General features: G+C 41.6%; 1 long non-coding RNA gene across 1 annotated transcript; it reads left to right on the top strand.

Moving 5' to 3' along the window:
- Positions 1 to 3429: 3429 nt before the first annotated feature.
- LOC117472058 lies at positions 3430 to 5631 on the top strand. Its single transcript, XR_004554850.1, has 3 exons — positions 3430 to 3503; positions 4393 to 4462; positions 5576 to 5631. It is a non-coding gene; the product is annotated as an uncharacterized LOC117472058 (long non-coding RNA).
- The last annotated feature ends 19538 nt before the right edge of the window (positions 5632 to 25169 follow it).

The raw sequence follows: 25169 nt of genomic DNA, 5'->3' as shown, positions 1-25169 counted from the left end.
ATATTTAGATACTTTCCAAGGTTTGACATAATGAATTGTGCTACTTTTAAAGCAAGCAACGATGTTTTCAAATCTGTAATCAAAAAGGTCCTCAAAAACATTTAAGATTAACTTCGACCTCCGGGGGGGGGGGGGGGGGGGGGGGGGGTCTTACTATGGAGGAGTGGATTGAGGAGTGCCTATCTCCAGAACAAAAAGCACCTAAACGACGACATGCAGAGCTACGTGAAGAGCAGGTCGACCAACTGGAAAGGTACCACCATTCAAAAGCTTTCTGATGCGGGTCTTGAAACAAAGCAGAGAAATTATGACCGTTAGTGGCCACAGGTGCGAAAGCTCTCTCCAGAACTACTGGAAGCCGAATCTCGGGGACCGGAGAAAGTGGAGCAATATTCTCGCCACGCCAAGCAACAGCCTAGAACAACCTCAACCTATACAAGTAACAAGTAACTATATATATATATAGTAACAGATATGGTAACAGATATGTCGACCCTCCGCTTCGCGTCGGGCCGAACCACGCCCCTTAACTGTGATATAATGGCCATATACCACGGCCTGTCGTGAGCTATTGCTTAAATAACGTATGGTTGTCGCAAAATACCACGGCACACCCGGACTTGCCTCACGGCACACCAGTGTGCCGCGGCACACCGTTTGGGAACCACTGCGGTATATCATCCATTCCTCCCCGTTGTCGGCATCTTGCCTATCGCAGCCGGGGATTTTTAGGACGATGCATCAGTGTGGTAGTCCCGTCATGTATTGTCCGGCAGGATCTGGCTGGACGAAATCAAATGCAAATCACAAAATATTAGAGAAACTTAGTTGTTTTAGATTCGTTAGTAGTAGTTGTGGTAGGAGTGTGGATCTATCTAATCCATCTATCTTATCAACACAGTAAGCTTGCCAGCTAATATGCTAACCTAGCTTTCTTGTTTACCTTTGGTAGCAAACACGATATGAACGCTAGCTCAGAGGAACGGCAACTATAATGTAGTGTAATAAAACTACTATGAACAAAAGCTAGTGGTTCATATTAGGCTAGCAATAACGTGTTTATAATTGCAATCTTATACGGGTAGTCTGCTACGTTCGGTCATTCATTGTAACTGGCATGAATACATTTTTTTCCGCTAGCATGTATAGCTAGCCTCGTTAGCTATACATGCAGTATGTACATGTACTGTCACAATGTACGGTAAATCACCTGGAGTATACTGTATGAGTATTCCATGTGTGACTGCAGACATTCTCCTGCCATGACAAACATGTAAGGCCATCTGCTGACATTGTAGTTGATATATTTAAACGCTAGCAACGTCGTTAGCCCAGTAAGCTGGGCTTGTTTAGTGTAATAAAACCAGTATGAACAAAAGCTAGTGATTCATATTAGGCTAGCAAGAACGTGTTTACAATTGCAATCTTATACGGGTAGTCTGCTACATTCATTGTAGCAGGCATAACAAAAATGTTTTCCCGAGCAAACCCATGTCTAGCTCCGTTGATTAGCTCGGTAGCATACACGCTACACCAGCTATAATGTAATTACGTTTCGCGACTGACCGTATGGCAAATCACCTGGAGTATACTGTCTATGAGTATTTTGTGTGTGAATGCAGACATTCTCCTGCTATGAGATACATGTATGGCCATCTGCTGATATTAGAGTTGATATATGGAAACGCTAGCAACTTAGTTAGCACAGTTAGCACTGTGTCAATGGCTTAGCAGTCCGACACAGTTTACACATTTAAACAGTCTTGTTTGATAAATACACAAATAACAATGCAAACTTACAGGTTGTGTACCCGAATCTTCCCCTGCTCCAAACGGTCCAAACAAACTACACTGTAAACCCGAACGTTCAAAATAATTAAATAGATTAATTATTGTAAACTTAAATTTAAAAAAAAGTTCTACTAACTTCAATATATTCAGTTCCTGTGACTGTTCTTCCTTTTTGACTTAATTACACCAGGGCTGCCAACACTCACGCATTGAGCGTGAGAGTCACGCAATTAACCCATATCTCACGCACTCACGCCACACTTGCCTTTCCTCACGCTAAGTTTTCGTCCAAAATAAATGTATATAAATATAAAAATAAAGTGAAGGAACAGCAAACTGAGCGGTCTACGAAATGAGACGGTCTTTTGGCTTAGTTCAGTAAAGTTGGAACGATATTGGGAGATTCTGATTTCACGGATCAATAACTCATGAACAAAACGTTATTCAGACACAAATGACGTCTCCTAAGTACCGTGGTTAAGGTTGACAACGAACTACAATCACATTTTGAAAAAAAAAAAGCCAATATGCGCCGTCCTCCGAGCTGGACACATTACATTGGTCTCTGTCAGGGACCGTCTGCAAAGTGCAACTCCGAAAAAAGAGAATACAATAATATTCAATCACTATTATACAGCTTATTACTACCAAACTCACTACACACATCAAGTCTCCTGGTGGTCATACTACAGCAAGGAGTTTTGAAGAATATGCTTTTGAATAATTTTGGGGAATATTTATAATGTAAATCTTCGATAAATATGGCATCATCTTAAATAACTTTACTATTATACTATACAGTATATACAGTGAATTGCCCGACCAGCCCACTTCGGTACCGGCCCACCGGGAAAACTCCCGGTATTCCCAATGGCCAGTCTGCCCCTGCCCCTAGAGGAGGTGACACACTTATAAAATAGCACTTTACCTCTGTTTTACACCTATATGCAGCGCCCCGTACATTAATGGGAAACCCTAGTTTGTACATGTTCAATACATTTGTAACACTGTACACATGAACGTTTCTTTTTTCGGTTCACCAAAAAAATAATCTCACTCCAAGCTGAACTCAAATGTTGGCAGCCCTGATTACACTGATAATCTTTGATTAACTTGAACTATTTGGCAGATTAAGTAAGCATCACTTAAACATATACATTGAACTGTACTCATTTCTAATCATTATTGTGTGTCTGACGTCACTAACCGTCGCTAACCGTCACTAACTGTCGAAACCGGGATGCAGCACGCGGCTAATACCTGCAATAAGGTGGATCTTCACACTTAATTTCCACACTTTCCGGTGGTAATCAGCATCATTAGTGAGTGCAATATTCATATTTCTTCACTTTTTCATATTTCTTCACTTTTTCAAATATTTTGAGATTAAACATGTGAAAGAGAGTGTTGATGTTAGCCAGATACATGCATGTTAGCTAGCATTATTAGCCAGAGGTTGAGTCAGCAGATTCACAGAAATTGAATTATTTGCAGTTACTGTATAATGTTAACTTGTAGTAAGAGATGTAGTTGTGGAAACTGTTGGTGCCAAAGTAGGGCTGAACTTTTTGTTGTACGTTGAAATGTTCGTTAAAACATGATGAAAAATGTCATTGCCCCTAAGCTAATTATGTATTCAAAAAGTTCAGCCAAATGCATTGTGGTTGTGGATGCTCGTAGTGACGGCAGCTGTTGAAACACTAACAGAACAGGTAGGTTTCCTAATAAAAGCCTTCAATGTTAGTTTAATCAATTTATACTCATGTGTGTCATAATATACCCAACCATTTACTTAATTTACTACGAGCAACCCCGAACGCATTGGACTGAAAGTCATTATTTAACACCTCCTCAAACCGAAACTTTTTGCTAACATTTAGCTGTTTGCTAACAGTTACGGGCCGTCTCCACAGCAGCGTTAAAAAATCTTGAAACGCTTCTGCCCATTCACTTTGAATGGGGTGACGTCACTTTCCCTCACTTTTCGCCGAAATGCATTGTGGGCAGGCGAGCGGAGATTCTCAGGATTTTCAAGATTCAAAGTTGAACCATGTTCAACTTTTGAAGCTGAGGTGGAAGCGGCAGCCAATCAAATCCCGTGTACGCAAATCTGGCAGTTCAAGCTCTAGCCAATCAAACGGCGTGTATGCTGGGAGAGACATACCGCAGGTCATTTCCTCATATTCCAAAAAATGGAGGAGAAATTAGCGGTAGCGAATCAATCACCCGGTGCTTTATGACCAGACCTACCGGGATATAAACCGGAGGAGCCAGGCATGGAGGGAGGTGGCAGAGACAGTGGTATGTTTTCGCCTGTTTTTGGGGAGTTTATATCCAGTTTACTTCGGGCTTTTTGGCTTCGTATGTCGCGGGCGGGAGATTCATGTAATTGGTTGATCGCAAAAAAATCCCCAAGCCTCAGATACGCCCACCTCCAAGATTTTTTTAACGCTGCTGTGGAGACGGTCCGTTAGCAAGCTAACGTTTTCATCCACTGTAAACCACGAGGCGCGGAGGGTTGTGTGTGCTTCCTCCGTGCTCTCCTCGCTGCCGCTGAATTAAGAGACCCGCTGCTAAAGTTTAACACTCTCCTTCACCCAGGTTTCAACCTCTTTATACGGTTTCAACGAGCGTGAGGCCACACACACGGGACGGAGCAGAGCAGAGACAGGTAATGTTAAATTAAATATAACGATGTCAGTTATAAACAGGCTCGGTAGTGAACGCTTGTCCATTTGTTGGCCATTAATTCATCATTTACCATACTAACATTTCCCCAATGGATGTTTAAGAATGAATTAAAGGGCCCATGTCATGCTTTTCCGGTTATTACCCGTCCCCTTGTGTGTTATGAAGGTTTTTCTGCATGTAAACAGTCTGCAGAGTCACAAACCCTCAAAGTACACCCTGTAGCGAGTAAAACTCTAACACAGAAAATACCTCCCCAAAACGCCTCGTTGGAGATACGTCATTGTCCATTTGATTCTTCCATTTCGTTCCGGGTACGGCATGATGTCAAGCCGTACCCGGAACGAAATGGACCAATCCGTGGAGCCGTTACGTTACGTCCGCGGAGCCGTTACGTTAAGCCCCCGCTGATTGGTCCAAATTGACCAATCCACGGACTTCCTCACACACACATCTGTGTGCAGGGAGCAGGCAGCTCAGCTGATTTCTCCTCCCTGGCTGCAGGCTGATAACAGACAGTTGGGATCGCGGCGAAATTCTCTCTGCAGACCCACTCTCACAGCGTTTATCAACCTTTTTCTTACTCAATATCAAGCCACACTTATTGTTTTTACTTCGGCTGTGACTTTGTGTGTGCTCAGGATGAGTTTGGCTGTGTTTGGCTGTGTATCGCTAACAAGGAAACAACACCTCCACGGAGCCAATCAGAGCACACTGTGCTCACAGGGAGGGTGGGGGCTGGAGCTATTGGAGCTACAACGAGCCATTAAAGGCAGAGAGTGAAATTCAGTGAATACACATAGTTTACAGAGATGCTGTATGAGAAACCAATGTGAGTTTGGAAAATTGCACAATATAAATCTATTCTAGTAGACCTCAACAATGGAATTATGATCAGTGGAAATGGCCATGACATGGGCCCTTTAAGCAGTAGCTTACATTACATTTTAAATATAGGATTTGTTCAGCTTTAGTCTGAAGGGTATAAACCACACTGTAAACCACGAGGCGCGGAGGGTTGTGTGTGTTTGTGTTCCCTTCCTCGCTGCTGAATTACGAGAGCCGCTGCTAACGTTTAACACTCTTCTTTACCCAGGTTTCAACCTCTGTATACGGGTTCAACGAGCGCGAGGCCACACACACACACCTGGGGCAGAGCAGAGAAAGGTAATGTGGGGTGGGGGGGGGGGAGTAATCTGCGGCTGCGGGCATGGTGTTATTTTTGTATATATTATAATGGGCGCGAGCTGTGTGCTCGAGTCTTCCTGCCTGTCGGCCGAACTCTGCTGCTCCCCGATGAGGGTCTAACTTCAGCAGCTTGAGTAAAAGTAGAAGTACCAGAGTGTAGGAATACTCTGTTACAGTAAAAGTACTGCATTCAAAATGTTCCTCAAGTGAAAGTAGAAAAGTATTCTCATCAAAATATAGTGAAAGTAGTGACAGTAAAAGTAGTCATTGTGCAGATTGGTCCATTTCAGAATAATATATATGATATGTTTTATAATGATTGATCATGAAAGTGTTCTCAAAGCTGGGAAAGGTGCAGCTAGTTTGAATGACTTTGTATACTGCAGGGTAGCTTGTGGATTTACTCCAGGTGGAACTAAAGTCTGATTTAACACTTGATTATATTTCACATCATTCATCCACATCTGTGAAGTAACTAAAGGTATTAAATTAGGGATGCTCCGATCGCCAATTTTGGGGCCGATCGCCGATCGCCGGAATCAGTATCTGCCGATACCGATCGCCGATCCGATCGAGTGGGCGGGGCCTAAATGGAAGATTTAAACATCACTTTAAATCTTCCATTTAAAGTGATGTTTAAAACTCAGTTAATGCTCATTCACTGGAGCTTCCACAAACAACAATCAACTTAATTATTACATTCAAATTATGTATATTATTCAAGTTTACATTCACTTTGGATAATAACACGGGAGAAATGAGCAAGCGCTCTCTTTTCCTCTCTCTCCCTCTCTCTCTCCTCTCTCTCTCTCTCCCCCTCTCTCTCCCCCTCTCTCTCCCCCGCTCTCCCTCTCCTGACAGCCCGTCAGTATCGTCTCATGCAGCTCGCTGATCCAGTAATGTGTGAGGCCGACAGTGAAGAATAAACATATTTATAACTAGTTTAGCTTGTTCCAGAGGTAGATAAAATAGCTAAGTGTGTTAGGTCTAACTCTTGTGTGTTTCGCTCCGCTCACCGCTCCGTCACAGCGGGTGGAGCTGCAGGATTTCTGCTTCACACACACGTTGCATACCGCTATTTTACTGTCTTTTTCGGACACCTTCAAATAATGCCAGACCGGTGAAGCCATTTTGGCGAGCTTGTTTTGCACAGAGAAAAGTGTCATGTATTTTACGTCATGCGATCGGCCCTCGCGATCGGCATGTTTAGAGAGCACCGATCGATCGGTAGAGAGTGAGTATCGGCAGATCTCGATCGGTAGAGAGTGAGTATCGGCAGATCTCGATCGGTAACCGATCGATCGGAGCATCCCTATATTAAATACATGTAGTGGAGGAAAAGTACACCATCTACCTCTGAACTGTAGTGGAGTAGAAGAACAAAGTAGCAAAACATTTACAGTACAAGTATCTCAAAATTGTAAGTATAGTACTTGTTGAGTTTATGAACTTAGTTAACTGACTGCTACACAATTAAAATAAATGCTTTTATATATTTCTATTAGATGTGACTCTTTGGCATTTCTGTTATTATTAACACTGCTGCTTTAGTTGTTCTGACTGCTAAAATCCTCTGTTATTCCTCATTTTAAAGCCGATATTCGGGGGACTCGGATCCTTGTCACCTTTTTCATACCTGATGAGTTTGCATCCCTGGTTATAAACAGGCTCTGAAGTGAACGCTTGTCCATTAATTAATTTACCATACTAACAATATAACAATAACTCAATGGATGTTTAAGAAGTTATTAGGCAGTAGCTTACATTACATTTTAAATATAGGATTTGTTCAGCTTTAGTCTGAAGGGGACACTGTGTCTGTGTCTGTGTCTCTGTCTGTGTCTCTGTCTGTGTCTCTCTCTCTCGCTCTCGCTCTCGCTCTCTCTCTCTCTGAAAGATATAAATAAATAATCTATCATACTCGATAAATGTATTAACTGTGAATATTTTTCATTTATCCAACATTAAAAGACCCAAGCGAGCCGAAGTCAACTTTCTACCCAACCTTCCCCAAGGAGAGGATCCCTCAAGTCTTGAGCACTTGAGGCAGACAATTGTTGAGGAAGTCAAGAAGACTGAGATGGACCTACCCCTCATTAAAAAGATGATGCAGACCACATTTGCACTGCGGCGACAGACCATAGTGAGGACGTGCCCGCCAGTGAACGAGCTCATGGACCTCTGGCTTGCTCTCAAAATGGAGTCTGAGGTAATATGGATTAGCTCTCTTTTTCCTGTTTTCTTCTTTATTGACATTCACATTCTGTGACTCTTATAGTGGCTATTTGCTGTATATAGGAGTGTAATAGATCTTCAAAGTTCCAGCTCCTTCCCTGTGGTGTAATGTAATGTAATGCAAGGAAAAGAACAGTCCAGCTGAAGTTCTCGTTCTTGCCACAGGGAAGGAACTGACTGGTCAAACTTGGAGGATCTATTACATTTGTAAGGAGGATACCACTTTAACCTAGTTTGATTTATTTTTAACTGACTAATTGACATTGCTGTATTGTCCTTCTGCTCTGTTTTTTAAATAGGTGTATGCAGAGTTCCGACGGATTACCAACCAGAATCTGCCGAACACGTTCTACGCTGCTTTTGACCGCCATCTTCCTCGACTGATGGTCATATTTAGACAGAAGGCGTCCAAAACTGGGAAGACAGCTGAGGCTTTGGCTGAAATTTTCAAAATCCTACGATGAACAGGTAAAGAGATTATTTTACAATTCAAAGGTTGAACATCTAACATTGATAGTCGACAGATTAAAAAAATATCTTTTGAATTTTACAATTAGCCCACTTTGTTTTTGCTATTTGTCTGATTGCATTAAAGATGTGAACAGGTTATCTGTGGATATATGTTCTGATTGGATTGTTGGATTGACAGGTTTGTTCAGTAAACTTCACAGTCAACAGTTTGTACGCTTATATTTTTATCGTTATAGGAATTACATGACATCAACACCAGGCGTACCACCGTTATCCATGCCCTTCCTGTGTATCTGCAAGAGGACACCTCTGGATTTTTCCGAACCTGCACAGTGAGTCTCCTTAATTAATTAACAGTACCACTCTATATTAAAGCTCCCATGTCATGCTTTTCCGGTTATTACCCGTCCCCTTGTGTGTTATGAAGGTTTTTATGCATGTAAACGGTGTGCAGAGTCAAAACCCTCAAAGTACACCCTGTAGCGAGTAAAACTCTAACACAGAAAATACCTCCCCAAAACGCCTCGTTGGAGATACGTCACTGCCCATTTGATTCTTCCGGGTACCGCCTGATGTCATGCGGTACCCGGAACGAAATGGACCAATCCCGAAGAGCTATGGCCACACCAGCAGCGGCGTGTTCCTCCTCCAGAGGTTCGAAGAACCGGCATTTCACAGACGAAAGCTTCCAAAACATTGCCCAGTTTGAGGCCGGATATGCACAGCTTGTTTGGACCGTTTGGAGCAGGGGAAGATCCGGGTATACAACCTGTAAGTTTGCATTGTTATTTGTGTATTTATCAAACAAGACTGTTTAAATGTGTAAACTGTGTTGGACTGCTAAGCCATTGACACAGTGCTAACTGTGCTAACTAAGTTGCTAGAGTTTCCATATATCAACTCTAATATCAGCAGATGGCCTTGCATACATGTATCTCATAGCAGGAGAATGTCTGCATGCACACACAAAATACCTATTGACAGTATACTGCCGTGCGGTCAGTCGCGAAACGTAATTACATTATAGCTGGCGTAGCGTGTGTGCAACCGATCTAACACACGGAGCTAGAGCTAGATTTAATCGGAAAAACATTTTTGTGATGCTACGTTGCTAGCGTTTAAATATATCAACTACAATGTCAGCAGATGGCCTTACATGTTTGTCATGGCAGGAGAATGTCTGCAGTCACACACACGGAATACTCATACAGTATACTCCGGTTTACCGTACATTGTGACCGTACATATACTGCATGTAGCTAACGAGGCTAGCTGTATGCTAGCGCAAAACAATGTATTCATGCAAGTTACATTGTATGGTAGCAGAATACCCGTATACGATTGCAATTATAAACACGTTATTGCTACCCTAATATGAACCACTAGCTTTTGTTCATAGTAGTTTTATTACACTGCATTATAGTTGCCTTTCCTCCAAGCTAACGTTCATATCGTGTTAGCTACCAAGGTAAACAAAGCTAGGTTAGCATATTAGCAGGCAAGCTGTTCATTACACAACTACTACTAACGAATCTAAAACAACTAAGTTTCTCTAATATTTTGTGATTTGCATTTGATTTCGTCCAGCCAGATCCTGGCGGACAATCCATGACGGGGACGGGACGTGCTAAAAGGCACCGCACCGCACCGGCTGTGCGCAGGCAAGAGGAGGAGGAATGGATGATATACCGTGTATATATGTATATTTATGTTCATTTTGTACATTTCTAAAAATAAAGTTTAATGGAAATACTTAGTAGGCCTATCCTTTCTTCCCTGAATTCATATATTAGCAAACCATGATTTGATTTCTCATCAAACAGTAGTAGTTTATTACAGGTAAAAATAACTTACTCTTTGTTATGTTGGCTCGTAGGCCACAACGGAAAGGCAAGGAGACATACACGAGTTTACAAAACCACGGCACATTTATTGTGGTAAATGCAGAGATAGGTGGTCGAGGGGAGAGGGTCGCTCAGTTCGTCCTTCTGCAGCCGCTTTGGAGAGAGACTCCGGGCCGCTGGGATTAATAGCACCGGCTACGGAAGTGTCCGTGATCGCGCTGATTACCCTCTTCAGCTCCACCCCACCGTAAGCCCTGCAACACACCTGCACAAAGGCCCTGGGGCCGTCACACTCTTCTATAACAACAGTTGTAGGTTCAGTTCGGTTAGTTAGTATAAAATATCAGCTGTACCGACGCCTGGAACACTGATGTTCCCCGAAAAAAGCGGGCGGAGCCTCTCTGGTGGTTGACTAATCAGAACAGAGTGGCCGAGCTGACCAATCGGAGCACACTAGGCTCACAGGGAGGGGGGGGCAAGAGCTCCAACGAGTCGTTTAGTGGAGAAAGTGAATACTGCTGAATACACATGCTTGACAGAGATGCTGTATGCGAAACCAATGTGAGTTTGGAAAATTGCACAGTATAAATCTATTTTAGTATACCTCAACAATGTAATTATGATCAGTGGAAATGGCCATGACATGGGCCCTTTAAGTGAAGAGTTCATTAAAATACAAATATTTGTTGGCACTTATCCTGGTTCTGTCTATCCATCCATATAGTTTGTGTGATTTGCAGAGGTTTTGGTCTGTTTTCCTTCACCCAAATACAAATGAACTGAATCGTTTTTTTTGTTTGAAGCGATACTGAAGTTAAGTAAAACATTTATTGGATATGTTTTATCTCCTGGCACTTGGGTTCACTGGTCGCTCGTCTGATTATTTGGTGTAGAACACCTGCTTTTCACCTTTAAATGTGTAGTCTGTTGACAAAACAACTCTCTAAAACATAGTTCTAACTAAAATATGAACAACTTAGAAAACATATCTCCAAGAGTTGCACTGTGTGCAGATATTGCCACACAGAAAATCAAGATTTGCCTGTGGCGCAGTGGTGTTCGGATCAAGGGAGCACAGGTTCAAACCCCACTGCAGTCAGCATGTCGTTGTGTCCCTGGGCAAGACACTTCACCCCAAATTGCTCCTGTGGGGATTGCCCACAGTATTGAGTATGTAAGTCGCTTTGGATAAAAGCGTCTAACAAGTAACATGTCATGTAATGTAATGTAATGTAATGCAGCTTTAGTATCTGGTTCCGGCCATTTGTTTAAGAAATTAAAACAGTCTAATCCCTTAAGCCAGTGGTTCTCAACCTGTACCACTGTTGGTACGCCAGCTCCCGCTAGTGGTACGCGGAGGAATCTGACATATCGTTAGCCTAATAGCATAATTGCCCATGTCATATTTGAATGTTGTTGGAAAACAAGAAAAAACTAAATGTTTAGCAAGCACATTGGTATTTTTTATTGATTTTGTAACAGTAAGTTCAACCAGATGTGTGAACTAATTTGCACAAAAAAAAAAGACACAACATCAATTGCATAACAAATAAAAATGACTTAGGCAGAATGTGCCATGACTTAGGCCATTTTTCTTACACAACTTTTTTTACACATTTATACAAACATAACATAGAAAAGTAGTTTTACTGTCCTAAATATAACCAAGTTGTGTTAACTCTCTAACCTTAACCAAGTTGTTCTTAATGTCTGACCTTAACCAAGTTGTTTTACTTGTTTAACCTTAACCAAATCCTACTCAGGTGCTGTGTGAACTCGTTTTCTATTGATGAGGGAGGTTGTCGTAGTACTGGTGGGCCACTCTTGGTAGTACTGGTTTCATTGCCTGCAAGTCATTGTATTTCCTGAGAGTAATTGGCAATTGGGCAGGAAAGAGTGGGACCCAGTGGACCGGTTCTTCAGGGATGCTGAGTCGCTGAGGTAGGTCCTCCCAGTCAGACTCAAAATCCAACTTGTGCCGGATTCGACCATCTGCCAAGTACTGGAGAGCCCGAAGGTCATGGACTGTGGGGTCGCCAACTTTTCTGCCTGGTCGAATTTTGGTGACATAGGCCCAAGATAACTTCATGAAGTCACTGTGGTATAGCTGGGTCACCTTGTATGGGGATGGGTGCAAACGTGCAGTCTCAAAGATGACAATGTAATCACGTGGAGTGTGAATATCTTTGATGGTACGCCGTTCAATGAGGCTATGCATGGAGTCACACTCCATTTGTGTGTGCCCTGCAACCAGAAACTTTTGTTCTATGGTGACACCATGCTTCATGGCCAGATCTAGGTATGCATTTGTGATGGTACAACATCGATTTTGATAGCCGCAGCCATCACTCCAGATTATGACCTTTTCGATGTTTCGGTTGGCATCTAGGACTGACTCAAAGTGCTTGTACTGCAGATGGGCAAAAACCTCGCTGCTGAGGGAGCCCTCATGCTCCTCCCAGGCGTAACAAAACCCATCTTTGTTACCCAGGTTGAAGCAAGTAAAGTTGTGCATCTGTAATTTAGTTTTGTAATACATCTTGCTAGCTTTTGTCTTGGGACACAGAAGAACGCTCTGAAGGTCCATTGTCCACACTGAGACCTTGTCACTGGATTCCTGTTTATCCTTAGCTTTTTCAGCTTGAGCTTGAGCCTTTAATTTCATGTGAGTAGTAAGGGTATCCTGATCTATATTTCCCACCTTGGCGCCGGTACATACATCACACTGGTCTTTTTTTGGTACGAACACAGAGTATTTCTGCTCACTGAACACTTTTCGGAAATATGTCTCACTCACAACACGTGCTCCACTTTTACCAGCAGCTTTCTGGTATTCCTTGTGAAGGTCACTTAGAACTGTTCCCGGCTCCACAAACTTCTTATCCTGATAAGAGGGAACCTGACGGCAGTAATGGGATGGAACAGTAGGCAGCCCAGATAGCCATTCTTTCAGGAAGGTCTGGTCAGCATCTGATATGGGCATATGTGGACCAGTCTTATTGATCTTGGGTTTGGGCGGATCAGTTTTTGTTTTCATGTCCACAGTTAACCATGATCCAATGGTTCTGGGGGCAATGCCAAGGGTTGAACAGAAAATAATCTTACACACAGGTAGTTTACATCTATCTGCCAGTTGCAGGTGGTATGATAGGGACGTTTTTCTCCTTGATGCAACACCACCTTTCTTCTGCTTTATAGGCACATTTTCCACTAAAGTCTGGATATACAGCTTGCGTGTCTCCCAGGAGGGCATGGACCAGAAATTGTTGAAGATATCCGTTCTCTCTTCTTCACTCAGCAGTTCACAACTTCGTTTCTCCGACCTTAAGCAGTGCTGTGATGTGCAGGGTGGGCCCATGGTCTTTGGCTGCCTCTCCTGTCCCGTTGCGTTCTTGTAATTCTCCCCCTTAAGGCGCTTCTCTTTTATCACCTGTCGCTTCCACATATGTGACCTTGGACGCTTATGACGTTTAACAGCGGGAGCTTCAAGTGCAGCCTCTTCTTCACTATGTTGAGCCGTGTCTGCATCACTATCATCATCTGGGAGGTCATCTTTCTTAGGCCTATAGTCCTCATCCAAGACAGAGTCATCGTGTTCACTTTCTGACCATGAATCAGGATCAGAATCAGCTCTGGAGGCTTCATCGGCTGTTTCTTCTTCAATCCGTTGCCCGGTGTCTATGTCATTTCCTTCTTTCTCACATCTACTGTCATCTAAATCCTTCTCTGAGTCCTTCTCTAAATTGGTATCAAGTTCATTTCCTGACCCTGAAGCAGAAGAAAATAAAGTTGCTGAGTGTTGCTACTTCATCATACCTTGTCGCAGAAATGTGATTAAACATTTAAACACACAGTTCCTAATCCCTTTGATTGACTGAAAGTACATTTAGTGTCTAGAAAGTTGAAGAAATATGAACTAGCTCACCAGATGAATCAAAAGAAGAGCTAATGCTTCACTTGTGGTCAACAGAGCCCTCTGTCTCATGCGGTCCGCCATCTTTGTATGTAGCGTCAAAAATGCCTAAGTCAAAGAGATGACTTAGGCAGATAGTGATTTTGGACTCTAAAATGCGTTCTGATGGCTGAGGACATAGGCAATAAGGCAGGGTGATGCAGCAGTGGTAGGAGAGAAAAGTTAGGCAGATATCACAATTTGGCCAAAAAATGACTTGGGCAATTATGCTATTAGGCTAACGATATAACAAGTAACATGTAATGTAATGTAATGTAATGCATGACCAACACCCAATTTGTGATTATTATCTCTCTTTCATTAATTTAGGAAGAGTCCGAACCAGAGCTTGGAGGTGTTGCAGTGGCCCTCCTTACTGTCATCAGTGACAATGGCACAAGTCAAGTGCAATATCAGCCTGTGACCATCTCTGTCGTCATCGAAAATGACATTGTGGTCAGCCTCCCCAGACTTGCAGATGCATTCCTGGTAATGTTTGGACTAATTTATGCACTACACCTCAGCTATCCCAAAGGACTGACAAACACTTTCGAGTTCACTCAGAAGATTTTACTTGGTCTGGAAGATGGTAAATTGTCGCCCAAGTTGCAGACCCTCAAGAATGACTTGATGATGCATGTGTAAAAATCCATCTGAAAAACAGGTGTGGAGTGGGGCATTTTAAGGCATTTTCCCTCTACTTCAAAGTGATTTCCTTCTGAAAAAAAAATGCCTTAAAAAAGTTGCTGTACCAGTTGCTGCAGGTTTTCAGCCAGGTGGTCAAGCTGCTCAATGTTCCCTTTTACTTGTACATGTTGTATTCATGTAAAATGTTTACTGTTTACCATTGTTCAAATCAAAGTATCTTTGATTTTGAGGGATGACTGTTTGCACTTTAATAATACCAAATATTTCTGATAAACCGGCATTAATAATGTGAATGTGTGTTTATGCGTTTGTTTGTTGTTGTTGCTGCACTTTAACTCATCCAGATGAAGATTTGATACTTGTTAATGTAATTAATTTACATTTTCGAGTTTTACAGTTAAAGGTTTCAGACTGTCATTGTGATTTTAAGTTGTTGCCCTGTTGCCCTATTCAGGTTTTAACCAAAATGTGCCAGAAGTACAATTGCCTTTGCATTTATTTTTTGTTTTTTTATGATTACTTATTTTACTGTCTTGTAAATGTTAACAGGACAGCATGTTAAATAGGAGGGCTAGAAAATAAGACATTTACTAAAGCTGTTCAAGTTAGTCGCACTCGATTCAATTGAGGCAATCGGTTGCCTCAATGTTTTTAAGTTTTAAGTTATGTGATTTTGGTCAATGTGTTTGGTTTGGTTGAAATAATAAATATTGAGGTCTGTTAACCCAAAAAAAAAAGACTTTGAGTACTTATTTTTTTAAGTTCTGGTAACTTAATCCATTAGTAGAGGTGAATTCAAATGTTTAAGTCAAAGTACCTGAATATATTTGAGTTGACTTAATAAGCCATTTTAATTTGACTGTAATCAATAGGTACATGTAGCATTTAATCCAATCATTTAAGTTCTTGAAAATTGTAAGTTTTGAGTTCATTAACTTAAAATACTTAAGGCAATTACTTTACTTATTGGGGCTTACAGTGTAGGAATAGCGTCATCCTTCAGTTTCAAATGCTGTGCATATCCGGCCTCAAACTGGGCAATGTTTTGGAAGCTTTCGTCTGTGAAATGCCGCGCACACAGTAACGTTCTTCGAACCTCTGAAGGAACAGTGTTAAACAGACATTTCAACCACTGACTTCGTCGTGGTTCTTCCGTCGGTAGGACAAACAGCTCAGATTTCTCCTCACATTTCAGGAAACTGGTCCTTGGCATTGGCATGACTGGATCGATTGTGAACTGAACCAGAGCTTCCAACAGTAAATGTTAGGCTGGCAGAGGGTGCGGCCAGCGCCGCTGGGTGTGGCCATAGCTCTTCCGGATTGGTCCATTTCGTTCCGGGTACCGCATGACATCATGCCGTACCCAGAAGAATCAAATGGACAGTGACGTATCTCCAACGAGGTGTTTTGGGGAGGTATTTTCTGTGTTAGAGTTTTACTCGCTACAGGGTGTACTTTGAGGGTTTTGACTCTGCACACCGTTTACATGCATAAAAACCTTCATAACACACAAGGGGACGGGTAATATCCGGAAAAGTATGACATGGGCCCTTTAAAGAGTGGGGTCAAGTTTAAAAAATGCCTCACTGCTAATGGACTAGAAATATTCTTTCTTTCTGACAACTGCATTTATGCTGGAGAGACACAGGCGAACACACACAAATCAGTATGCATGTACACACACTCAAACACACACCTCCTGTCAAACACACACACCATTTAAAGCGGTAAAGTGCAGTCTCATCGGAGTGGCAGGTAGACATCCTGAATAAAATGGAGTGGCATTAATATTAATACCAGTAAAGTGCCTTTATAATCAGACAGTGGCCTGTCAGCTGGCCGAGTGGGGCTGCATGTCACACACACACAGTGAAGTGTTGGTGACTGAGAGGTGCACGCATTATAACCATGCACACTGAATAACATGCAAACAAACACCCAAAGCGCATCCTTTCATACCCTAAATTATACACAGTGTATACACAGCCACATGAATGTATGCACACAGGTAGATTTTCATGAACACACACATAAACAACATCCTACCCTCAGGGAATCAACGGGTAACCGTCATTGTTGGCCTGCAATTTAAAGGTGTTACAACTTGACACATTTCTAAGGGAATTGTATGTGATGGTACTGATAAGTAAATATATAACTTGTTGGAGGCTTTACTACCCACTGCAAAAATATATCAGCACATTAAAAAGCTGTTTTATTTATTTATTTAATCAGATTTGAGCAAAAGGGTATGTGTATGACAGCATAGTGAGATATGGTGTCTATATTTACAATAAGTATATTTATCTAGTTCAAGTCTGCTCCTGTCCCTTGTGTCGTAACTGACTGTTTTATTTTGTAGTACCCTCTCCCGCTCTTTCAGATAACTTAACTTCCAGCGTTTGTGTATTTGTGACCGTTTTGTGTTTTTCATGTTTTGAACCTCAAAGTGAGCATTGTGTGTTTTTTTGTTTGTATTTTTGTATCAACCTCTTGAGTAAAAGCCTTTGTTCATTTTTACCTTGTCTCTGGTGTCGTGCATTGTCCTCTCCCTTTAGTGCAGTGATAGAATGCTTGGTAACCAGGTAGTTTCTATATTGAGACTCAAAGAGTAGTCAAGGTACAAGCTCTTCTACAATTTTTAAGATTTATAGCAGCTCTTCCACACAGGATTTTCAATTATAAATAAATTATTGATATATCTTCATGAGTAGTCAAGTTGAACAACAAAAAAATCAAACGTAGCAATGTTTTGGTCTTTAAAAAGTTCTAGCATGAAATGTAAGACTTTAGAAAACGTATGTACTGTAAACTTAATTGTACCCACGTTTCAGAGGTCTGTGGGCCCTCCGACAAAGCTGAGCACCAAAATCATTGGACATAGCATTTCTTCTTTTCTTGAAATCTGCGAGCTAATATGCCTGAGTCGCAGAATATTCACTGTGCACTCACCTCCCACAGCGGGGAACAGGCCTGGCTCTGAGGTTGTAAATAAAACGCTGGGTGATGTTTCCAAAGAAGCTCCAAAGGGAGACAAGACCCAGAGCTAGTCATGTCCATAAAACAGTGAAATACTGTAAGAGGTGATGGCAGCCGTTTCGAGACGAGACGCTCTGAGCATTTCCAGATGGACCTAACCATCTCCCGGCTGGAACACCCACCATACTTGCAGTTTTTCTAATAATAGATATAGGTGAGATTTAAACAGATGAATGGTATGAAGTGGATAACTAGAAGGTGCTCATTTGAATTAAATGAGATGGGTATGGCAATATGTCTCGGCCAGCTTACCACTTCAGTCTTAACTAAGTTAACTCAATAAATGAAGTTGGTTAACTTAGGTTTGGGATTAGGGTCACGCCCCAACCACATCCCTAATTACCTGCAAAGTTACTTATACCCTGTCGACACATCGGGGCTTGTTGATCTCCGATTTCACAACACACCTTCTTTCTTTCTTCCATTCATTAATTCTTCTTCCTACCTCGTCTGTACCCACATCCTTCTATTCATCCTTTCCACCGTAGATCCCTTGGCCCCAGTGGCGGCCGGTCCATAGGGGCGCTAGGGGCGCCGCCCCACCTCTTCCCATATTGAAAAAATAAAAAAATAATAATAATTAAAATTAAAATTAAAAAAAAAAAATATGTTTAAAAAAATATATATGTTTTTATTTTTATTTTTAATGAACAAGGTAAATATTATATAATTGGTATCAGTAAAATGTATAATCTACAATAAAATCTCGTTTAAAATTGTGTTACGATGTCTAAAGTTACTGATAAGTCACATGTTTCCTGCCTGGCCTTGCCCATGCACCTTCTCTCGTCTGGGCGCTAAGAGAGGAGCCTTCAACCAGTGCAGCAGCAGCCACCAGCAGCTGACTGTTGCTATCTGTAACGTGTAAACTATGCCGCGAAAATATAATTTCAGCCAATCAGCGTCGTCAAAGATGACGGTCACCGGGCGCCAATGTCAGCGCCCAGTGCAGTCTGTGAGTAGTTTGGACAGTGACTCGTATCCGGTTGACGCAGTAGTTGATGAGGATGGCTTCGTGTGCAGGTGGAGTCTCCGGACCTCGGTCCCCGCCTAATTCTGTTCAAGAGCTAATCTCCAATCCTTTCGAAAGGAGAAGTTTGGCAGATAAATTGTTGCTTAAAGACCTTGCACCGGACCAACCCGATTTGAATATATCGCAGCAATCTCGTGAAAAAGACAACATTTATACACGAGGCTTCACAAGTAGCTGGTACACAAGAAAGGCTTGGCTAGCTGGATGCAAACAGGTAAATGCTGTCTTTTGTTTCCCATGCTTGGATATCACTTTATATGTAGAGAGGAGGTTTCCCATGGTTGTTAGAAGTTTATTAATAAGTGGGCATTTATCACAGAAGTGATTGTTCTGTCTCCACGTTTGTTGCATTGTCTGTGATGTATTTTCCAACGGTTATAGCTCCTGTTCTGTCCCAGCAACACTACACGGTTTGCAGCTCCACCACATTTTTGGTTTATCTTCGGTGTCGCTTAAAATCTGCTTCCCATCGGACTAAAACCTCCACGTAATCTGAAGACAGATACTTGAAGTTATTTAAACCTTTTGCAAACTTTATGTTCTTTCTTGCTCTAGCCTTGCCAGTTACATTGTACATAACACATATATTATCATTATGCTAACTGGTTGTTCGTGTTAGACGATGTAGCTTTTTCATTTCTGAGTTATTGCTATATGTAAATAAGCCTGTTTGTAAATAATCCTCAGAGAAACAAAGAAAAAACATAATTTATGACATTTTGTGCTGTGGTTATTTTTTTTAAATTGCATTTATTCACAGTTCAGTTTGAAATGCTGTAGTGACTTGTATTGAACCACTTAAATATTTATAATTAATGCTACTGAAAAGATGCTATTAATTTTATATCTCACATGCAGTTCACTGTAAAGCTACTTGGTGAAGGTGTTGGTTCATAAAACATGAACAGTTTTAAGAAAGAAAAAAACAGACCAGTTCTGAGAACACAAATTCCTGGTAAAGTAGTAGATGTTCAGGTTGATAAATAATATTTTCCACACTGAAGATTATGGAGGTATTGATCAGTCTTCTCATATTTTTAAGCCTCGATTTCTCCTTTTCCCCCCCCCCTCTAACATCACCAGAAGTCATCATTTAAGGGGTCATTTCTCGAAAAAAAATTCCGGGGGGAAACCCCCCGGGTAGGTCACTTACGGTACGTCAAGAGCCCCACCAAAAAAAAAGACCACCGGCCGCCACTGCTTGGCCCCCTTTCCCGCTTTACCTATCCCTTCCACCCTCATCCCTTCCCACCTTTCTCGACCCTCATTTATCCCTTCCTACTTCCCTTTGACCTTTCATCCCTCCCTCTATCCCTTCGTCCATTCTGCTGTCCCTCCCTACATTCCGTTGCCTATTCATCCCTTTGACCCTGCATCCCTCCCAGTATCCTTTCATCCCTCCCTCCCTACATCCCTACGGCCTTTTGTCCCTCCCTCCCAACATCCCTTCATCCCTCCCCCTACATCCCTTCCTCACTACATCTTTTTATCCCTTCATCCCTACATGCTTTCGACCCTCATCCTTCTCTCCCAACATCCCTTTGACTTTATGTCCCTCCTTCCCTACGTCAATTTGACCCTTAATCCCTACATCCCTTCTTCCCTACATCCCCTTCTACTGACATCCCCTTATCCCCTTTTCCTGACTTCCCTTATCTCTTTCTAAATAATCTTGTGCATGTTTTTTGTCTCCTAGGTAACTTCCCTCTTAACCTTATCTTTAACCAACATTTTGTTGCAGCGAGGTCCTTAGGTAGTGAACTATGACATGGATTTCGATGATATTCTCCAAATGTTGAAATGAAGGGCTAGAACAAAGGAAAGAAGGGGAGGTGACAATGTAGTGGACAAAGGCAAAGTAAAAGGAAGTAAGACAGAAGAAGAGAGCATTTATGGCTGTCTTAGTGATGGAATGTGTTGTGTCTCGTCAGATTTGTTCGTTTTTTTATCCTTGTTTATTTGTATTAGTATTATTTCTCGGTTAAGTTTATATTGTCAAGTCTGTGTCTGCTAACCCTTTTGTTGTCTGTCATTTCCTGTTTTACTTTGGTAATCTCCTCTCTCATTTCAGGTAGTTCGACTCCTACCCATGTGTGTTTTCACTGACCTGATTACCTGCCCCGCCCTTATTGTTTGCACCTGTAGAGCCCCTTGTGTGTGTGTATTTAATCTGTGTTTTCTCTGTGCCCAGTGCCAGATCGTTTCGAGCCTTAGAGTCGAGCCTTATGTTATTTGTTATTTGTGATTTGTCATCCAGTTGATATCTGTGCTAGAGTGAGTTTAAGTTAGTATTGAGTAAGTCATTTTTTGCTCACACGCCTGCGGCAGCATGAGGAGGACATGACGGCTATACACCAGGGAGTGAAGGCCCTGACTGACAGCCCACAACACAGATCAATCACATGGCTGAACAGTTCCATCGTATGCTCACACGTTTGGAGAGTATGCCCAGCGCTCCTTCCGAGGTGGTTGCTCCAGCCCCAGAGTCTACTGCTGATTTTCCTATGCCAACTTCAATGATTCGTCTTGCTCCTCCTTCGAAGTTTTCAGGCGAATCTGGTAATTACAGTCCTTTCCTAACGCAGAGATCGCGTCACGCTCGAGTTGAAAAGATTGAACTTGAGCGGTTGTCGCGGCCCCCTCCAATCGCCTCAATCGCGCCGCGGCATTCGCATCAACCGCTTCATGCGCGCCGCTGGAGCGAATTCGCGTCTGTCCGCATCTCTGCATTGACTTTACATGTAATCGCGCCGCCCCCAAACATCGCATTGCGTCCGGTGTGAACGCAGCATTAGAGTCAAGCCTTATGTTATTTGTGATTTGTCAGCCAGTTGGTATCGGTGCTAGAGTGAGTTTAAGTTAGTATTTAGTAACTCATTTTTTGGAGTCCTTGTTTATTATGAGTGTTTGTATTGCCTTCCAAATCACCTAAAGTAAATTCCTTTTTGTCTGGAGTCGTGCATTTGGGTCCCATCATTTTCTTGTGTGCCCCAGTCGTAACAGAATGTCAGCTCCAATATGGTGCCACGAGAGCGAAGCACTCTCGTCACTCTGTCTTTCTGTTACACGCAGACACACTTAGACACTCACGCACAGCCAGGTTCACACACACACACACACACACACACACACACACACACACACCTGCAGACTCGCCCCTACACTCAAACATAAAGTCTTAAATAGCAGGTGCCGATCAGCTGTGATGTGTTCCTGCTAAATGTCTCCTCGGGAGGCGATAAATATTCCATCAGCCTGTCTGTCATTGGCAAGAGAAAGTCATAATGAAGCCTAAAGATCATTCTCTATTCATGTGCCAACATTAGCCCCTTCCATAAAACAAACTCAAATATTTATCAGAGTTGAAAAGCCATTCAGTAATATCAGTGGCAGTGTAAATGGACCTGAAAGATTATAAAAAAAGAAATCACACATGAAAAAAGTGTTTTTCTAATAATAGCACCCGCATTGGGTATGGTGGCAGCATTCTGGTTGGCTGGTTTTTATTGCTTGTTATTAGATCCTGGCAAAACAATTATTAATCTTGTAATTTATTTCCCCTGCTTTTGCTGGCAAAACAAAAGAATTAAAACAGTGCCCTTGGGCTGCACAGTCCCACTGTAGTGATTAAAAACAGGAAATTGTGATGCATAAACTATTAGACAAAGCCATAATCAGATTAATTAATTTCCTTCATTTCTAAAGGCTAACGGGTTTTCTTAAAGGCACACTGCCTTCACTGTAAAACAAAGATGCATCTGAAAATGTGAACGAAGCAATAGTCAAAAAATGTGTTTGGTTATTTGATTTTATTACTTAATTAGCACTGATGACTCAACATAGGTGCCTATCCCTGATCCATCTGCAACACTGTGCTAAGATGTTATTGGGGTTCTATACTGGTTATTAAGTTGTTAAAATGTCTTAATGATCCAGAATTTAAGACTTTAAGCTGTCATGAGTACATTTGTATATTATTATGGCAGCTTTAAATGTGTTTGGATGGTTTTTGTTTTTGTTTGGAGAAAATATTAAACAGTCCCAGGAAAATTGGATTGCTCAAAGAAGCACAATCTTTAACATGAAAAAGTAAATCGTTTCCTGTGTGAACTGAAACTCATGTAAAATGGCAACTTAGCCAGCAGAATAGAACGCTGTATCCAAAGGGTCTCAACAGTAAGACTCAAAATACTTTATTAATCCCTAATACAATGTGTAATCTCTGTAAGGCCTAATAGCATAAAACCATGTGTATTTTACAATTACCATCTGATAAAACACACCTTTTCATCCTTGCAGTTAAACACACTTTGATATTTGAAAAAAATAATTTCATATGTAGACATTCATACAAAACATATATTCAGTTTTAATGGCATGCATCTTTTGACATGTGAAAATTACAATATTACAGTAGAAGAGCCATATTTAACATTGTGTTTTTGAATAAAGAAAAAGCCAAAGCATTACATAGAATTCAGCATTATGTGATGACTGTAAGTATTATTTTGATATAACACACACACACATACTCACAATCACACTAGAGAGGAAATACAGACAAGTGACAATGACAGAAAGGAGGAAGCCCTTGAAAAGCAGATGAAAAATTACAACTAGGAATGACCACAATCAATTCTGAAACACTGCACAAAATTAATTAGGTTTCTGCATGGAGCGTGTGTGTGAGTGTATATGTGAGCGTAATTTGTCTCTGTGCTTCTCCACTGCCACTGAGAAGGCAGGGAGGGGGGGGGGGGGAGACTGTTCAGCCTCTCTTTCACCCCATCTCATTCCTCTTCAGCCCAAATGATTAACTACAAATTACTGATCTCACAACATAACAGTACTGTATGTGTGAGTGACTGTGTGTATGAGAGCCATGCATCAATATCAATAACAGTGGCAACCAATGACAAGTTACTCACATATATTAGTCATATGCACAGATACGGACATAGCAGACACATGCACAGGCTGAAGGCCAGGGCGCACCAGTATTTGTAACAGCAAATATATCACACAAATCTATTCATTGCTATTGAATGGGGCTAAAATAAGGGCTTCAACACAAAGTAAATACATGTCTTATAAATAAAATCTACATTTAATTTTGGTGTTCCTGATCTCCACTGAGGAGGGCTGGATGAGAACAGTTTAAGCGATAGTTTGCCAATACTACCCTTTGTTTTATTCCTAGGATGGGGGAACTGGTAGTCTGGTATAGAACTGGTATTTTTCTCTGTTTTGTTTCTTAGTTTAGTTCATGGGTTGTTTATTTTCTTTAGTTTAGGGTGGGGCACCTGTTGCTGGACCGGATCACCCTCCGCTTTTGTTCTTTATGGCCAGTGTTGTTTTGCTTCGTTGCAGAATGTTTTGCTTACACCCTCTGATGTTCTGGAAAATCCTGCAACATCCAAAAATAGTTGGAATTTACGCTGTTATGCTCCATCTATCAACTTATTTCACTCTTTCTCCATCTCTCCCTTAAGGTGTTTTTGTGAGTATAAACAAGGCATTAGGAGGAAGTCAATTTATTTAACTAGCTTTTTGGCCTAAAGGTTATACAAATTGAGTTTGGAGCGAAACACTGAAGGTACACATGTGTTCGTCTACAAAAATACTTGGGGTATATCCTTTTTTATCTCCATTTAGAGGGCAAGCTAAAGATCTTGGTAACTGTTGTTTAGCAGCTTGCTTAACATTGTCGCTGATAGGGCTAGCCTGTTATCAGCTAGCTAGCCAGTAGACATTAGCTCACAGACTAACCATAAAAAATAGAAAATACAGCTAGCAGCACTATCTATTTAGCAACATTTTGTCCAACCTTGTTTTACCAACGTAGCATACAAATAGCAACATGTGATAAACTGATATCCACACACGTTAACAGAACCATTAACACAAACTTGAATTCTCACACCGACTCTATCTTATTGTACATGTGCGCACACACTTATTCACACAAAGGAGAAGGTAGTGCTCTCAGTGTCTTTCGTTTAGCACATTGCTAAACTTTACTCTGTCAGTAAAGATATTCCACTTAAAACAGTGAACCTTCTGAAGTCCTCATCAGAAGAGCAGTCCACACTTTCATGAAGCTAAGACACAATTAAATACAAAAAGATACTTTTATCAACACTGCACTTCAACACCACACACACACACACTCACACACACCCTCCAGTCTACTACCCTGTGAACTTCAATCCATCGCTCTAACTTGCGGACAAAAGGGACCAGAATTTCTTTGGAGTGTGTACGGACATGAAAAAACATG

This window comes from Trematomus bernacchii, unplaced genomic scaffold (genome assembly GCF_902827165.1).
Source record: "Trematomus bernacchii unplaced genomic scaffold, fTreBer1.1, whole genome shotgun sequence".
In the NCBI taxonomy this organism is placed as follows: domain Eukaryota; kingdom Metazoa; phylum Chordata; class Actinopteri; order Perciformes; family Nototheniidae; genus Trematomus; species Trematomus bernacchii.
The sequence above is the reverse complement of the archived record's forward strand: the minus strand, read 5'-3'. Positions and strand labels throughout refer to the sequence as shown.